Source organism: Rhinopithecus roxellana, chromosome 15, assembly GCF_007565055.1.
Source record: "Rhinopithecus roxellana isolate Shanxi Qingling chromosome 15, ASM756505v1, whole genome shotgun sequence".
NCBI classification, from domain to species: Eukaryota; Metazoa; Chordata; class Mammalia; order Primates; family Cercopithecidae; genus Rhinopithecus; species Rhinopithecus roxellana.
In genome coordinates, this window is record NC_044563.1 from 118,128,505 (window position 1) to 118,133,440 (window position 4,936).

A 4,936-nucleotide genomic window follows, 5' to 3' on the forward strand; every position below is an offset into this window, starting at 1 on the left:
TAGCACACACATCATAGTCTTCAAATAGAAGACTTGATGCAAAGGGCCCCGAATTGGGAAGCTGAGCAGTGGGTGTGAGAACCAAGGTAGTTTGGCGATGCAGGAACAATGCGTAAGACGATTTGGGTATTACTTAGGAGCTTGCTGATGCACCCTAGCAACATCCTAGGTAACAGGGAAGAGGTTTGTTGTAGTGTTGGTGTGTGTGTGTGTGTGTGTGTGGTGTGTGTGGTAAATGACTGGCTTGCAGGTAGGAGAGTACACTAAACTTTACTTTTTTAACTTAATTTTAAGTTCAGGGGTACATGTGCAGGATGTCCAGGTTTTTTACATTGGTAAATATGTGTCATGAGGGTTGGTTGTACATTATTTACCACCCAGGTATTAAGCCTGATATCCAATTAGTTATTTTTCCTGCTTCTCTCCTCCTCCTACCTTTCACCTCCAATAGGCCCCAGGGTGCGTTGTTCCCCTCTATGTGTCAGTGTGTTCTCATCAGTTATCCCACTTGCTAGTGAGAACATGCAGTATTTGGTTTTCTGTTCCTGCATTAGTTTGCTAAGGAATGGCCTCCGCTCCATGCTTGCCCTGCAAAGGACACAATTTGTCCTTTTTTATGACGGCATAGTATTCCATGGGATATATGCACCGTGTTTCTTTATCCAGTCTATCATTGATGGAGCCTACTAACTTAATGAGCAGTGTGCTATGGGAGGGCAGTTTGTAACAGTATGGGCTTTGTGGTTGAGGGCGTGGCCTGGTTTGAAAGAAGAGCTCACTGAAGTGCAGTGGCTGGCACCAGGCTGCTCTTTCTGTCTAGCTACCATGAAAGAGGGATAATGAGCCTCCCGGACTACTCAGATCGCTCCAATGTAATCCATACACTAACATGAAAGATCGATAGAACTTTTTTTTTAAATTTGGAGAAAATTAAAGTACTGTAAGTGTGATTACCAAGAACAAATAATATGATGGAATAGGATTGATGGTTCTGATATACTGGTTGTGAAAGTATACATAAACATGTAAGTTTTTTATTGCTATGTGACAGATTACCACAAATTAGTGGCTTAAAAGGACTCTCAACTATTAGCTTACAGTTTTTGAAACTCAGAATTCTGGCAAAGGTTGTGTGGGGTTCTCTGCTCAGAGAATGATGGGGCTAAATCAAGTTGTCACCAGTTGAGTTCTCATCTGGGTTCGGGGTCCTCTTGCCTGCTTATTTGTTGGGCAGAATCATTTCTTGGTGGTTATAAGATTCAGACCTTGTTGTTTACTAGCTGTGTGTGGGACTGCTCTCAGCTTCTAGAGGTGGCCTGCTGTTCCTTAAACATGGGACCTCCAGTTAGCAGGATGAATATTTGCTTTCTTCCAGGTCAACCAGAACACATCTCTCTATCTACTACCTCGGCTGCCAGCCAGACCAGCCAGAGAAAACAGCTGCTTTAAAGGGCTCATGTGGTTAGGTCAAGCCACCTGCATAATCCTAGCTTAAGGTTAACTGGTTTGGAAACTTAATTGCATTTGGATATTCCTCCAAGGCAGTAATGGATGGTGTTTAATTGAATAACTGGGAGAAGGTGTGTGCATGTGCGGCAATATTGGAGGCCATCTAGAATTTGCCTACCACAATAAAACTACAAAATTAAAATATGTGTAGTGAGGAAAACAGAAAGGTCAGTAAAATACTTGACTATGTCTATACTTGATAGAAATATGTATGCAGAATACAGAAAAAGAAGAGTTTTATGTTAGTGGGAGAAGAGAAAAATGGAAAATGGTAATTGGGAAAATGGTTAAAAACTGAAATAAAAAGGAATGCTGTATTGCATAGAAATTAATTACAGATCAATTAAATACACTAAAAAAAATAATGTTAGGCAAACAATGAGTTAATTTTTCATTTCAAAGGCAGAAAAGATTTCATTGATATATTGAATATTTGAAGGCTCCATATACCCCAAACATTGTAAGGAAAATTACAACAAGGGAGAAACTGAAAAAGTATTTGACACAAGACAGATTCTGTTTCTTATATATGAGCACCCTACAAATATAGAGAACATCCTTTAAAAGGCAAATGACATGAAAGCAATTGCCATAATATAAAATCATATACATACAAAATTATCTCCTGAGTTATAAAAAATTAGACCTTATGTCAGCATTTACAGAACACTCAGTGTTTGTACAGAAGCCAAGAAGTGGGCTTCACTCTAGTTTTATTGTTCGTAAACTGATACAACCTTGTTGAAGGGTACATTTGAATTCTCTAGGTCTGAGGAATAGTCAGGAGAAAACAGCTTACCCAATTTTATAACATAGCCACATACACTTGATTATGAATATCTATCAGAGTTAACATTTAGTCTTACTTTGTGCCTGACACTGTGCAAAATATTATGCAGGATCTCATTTAGTCCTTAGAAAATCCTATGAGTTAGGTATTATTCTCATTTTTCTGATGAAGACAACTGAATCCAATTTATAACCACAGCAACCCCACTTATGTGTAGCTGAAGGAACTCAGGTCTTTTCAATTCCATCTACTGTGCTGACACAGCCAGGTGGGGGAGGCAGGTGTGGCGGCCCCCATACGGCTGGCCTGCTCCAGCTGCTTCTAACCACTAGTCCCATTGTGCTATTATGCAGTGAATGTTCTTATAAGTTAAGGACAATGAATCCTATGTAGTTCTGAAATAGGTTTTCAGCGATGTCATAAAGAAAGGAGTTGGCAAGTCGTGTGGTGACGTAACAGCAGGAGATAGGTAGTTAGGTTGTCTAGTTATGTGTAATAAATAATAGGAGACAGTTTTGTGAAACAAAACCAAAAACTTATGTCGGTTAAAATTAGCCTAAACCAGGCTTGCCATCAGACTCACAGTTATTGCTCACTATCCAAGGAATTATATAAGAGGCTCACATTTGAGTTGTTTATGTTTTTCTGCCATGTTTTAGAAATATTTTTAAATAGATCATTACTTGCCTTTAGCCTATCTCTGAGTATTGTAGCTCTCAAAGCTATTATGAGTAAGTTAACTTTTTTTGTTTATAATTAATCTATGCTGGCATAAAGAGAAGCTATTGGATCTATATATTTCTGGGTTTTTTTTCCAACTGGACACAGAGTGTTTACTGACCATTGAAGTGTAAGTGGATGAAAGAATAAAACATTCATATTTTTAAGTAGGACCAGTTAGCCAGAGAAGTCTTCAGAATCTGAAAGAATGACTCTATAATGATGTTATTCAGACTATGAGCATGTGGTTGCTACCTATTATGCCTACTTCTGAGGCACATGTTCATGCTACTGGGGGAGTAGATACAAAAAGAAAGAAAAAGAAGAAAAAGAAAAAAGAAAGAAAGAAAGAAAGAAAGAAAGAAAAGAAAGAGAGAGAGAAGAAGAAAGAAAAAGAAGAGAAAGGAAAGAAAGAAAGAAAGAAAGAAAGAAGAAAGAAAGAAAGAAGATAGAAAGAAGAAAGGAAGAAAGGAAGAAAGAAAGAGAAAGGAGAAAGGAAGCAAGGAAGAAAGAAAGAAAGGAAGAAAGGAAGAAAGGAAGAAAGGAAGAAAGGAAGAAAGGAAGAAAGGAAGGAAGGAAGGAAGGAAGGAAGGAAGGAAGGAAGGAAGGAAGGAAGGAAGGAAGGAAGGAAGGAAGGAAGGAAGGAAGGAGAAAGAAAGTTGTCCTTATCCCTTAACATCTCCTAAGAGTCAGGCCTAAGTGTCTGAGGCTCAGGATTATGACCTGAAATACACCTTCTCATTTGCAATAGGGTTTGAGACCTCTTCATACTTTTATAGCTTCTCACCCAAGAGTCAGGCCTGAGTGTCTGAGGTCAGGATTATGACCTGAAATACAGCTTCTCATTTGCAATAGGGTTTGAGACCTCTTAATACTTTTATAGCTTCTCACAAGGCATCCTGGAAGTAATGTTGTCCATGGTTAGTCAATTACAACTCAAATGTATCTTCCCACTCCAAAGCCCCCAAAATTAAAATTTCTCACTGCTCCCTGGGTCCATCTTTCCCTTTAATATTCCATTGATTCCCATTCTGCTTTCATCCACAATTTTTCCATCATTTCCATAGCCTTTGGATGGGATAAAAATGTGAAGCCCCTATCTCTTGCAGTGCCATAAGGGAGATTGCCTCTGTCTCAGTTCAGCAAAGATTTCAAGGCCCAGATCTGAAACAACAGATTGGCTTGCTAAGTAACAAAATTATTGACTTGATTTGTAGGGGAATTTGCCTTGTGGTGCTCACATCATTACAGATGTAAAAGTCAGTTCTGTGCTTCTCCAGTCTGGCAGGCATCTTACTCCACTGCCAAGACACAACCTCAGCTGTGCCTCTGTGATATGCATTGGAGACCACGGGAATCCATGTGCACCGTCCTGCAATCTTATCTCATGTAATCCTGTTCATGATTTATTCACTGCTTTCAGAGGATATCAAAGTGAAAGCACCTTAAATGATGACCTTATTATCATTTTTGTCCATCCCTGAACCCAAATCAGATTCTGTGTTCTATTCTGGGCTTAGCTATGTCACCCTGACATCTATATCCTCAAACCTACTTTTAATTCAATCCTCTTCCCATTTAATTTTTCAGCCACTTTTCCCCTCCCTTGAGTTTTATATAACCCTAACTCTAGACAAAGTACTTCCTATTAAAAACTAATTCTTGATCATTTCCCTTGTCTCTCTTATCAGTAACTGATACTTGCCCCTGCATGTTCCCTGCTGTCCTCCCCTATGGAATCCTTACCATCCAATTCCCTCCAGCTTAGTAGGAAAAGTAGAGAGGGCCAGCTTATTCCTAGAGTATATCTAGAATTGATTCATCACTCTTTTATCCACCATCCTTCACATAAAGTTCATACCATTCCTGCTGGTTTCAAAAGAGGTCAGATAAAGACGTATTTTAGAATGCAACTGA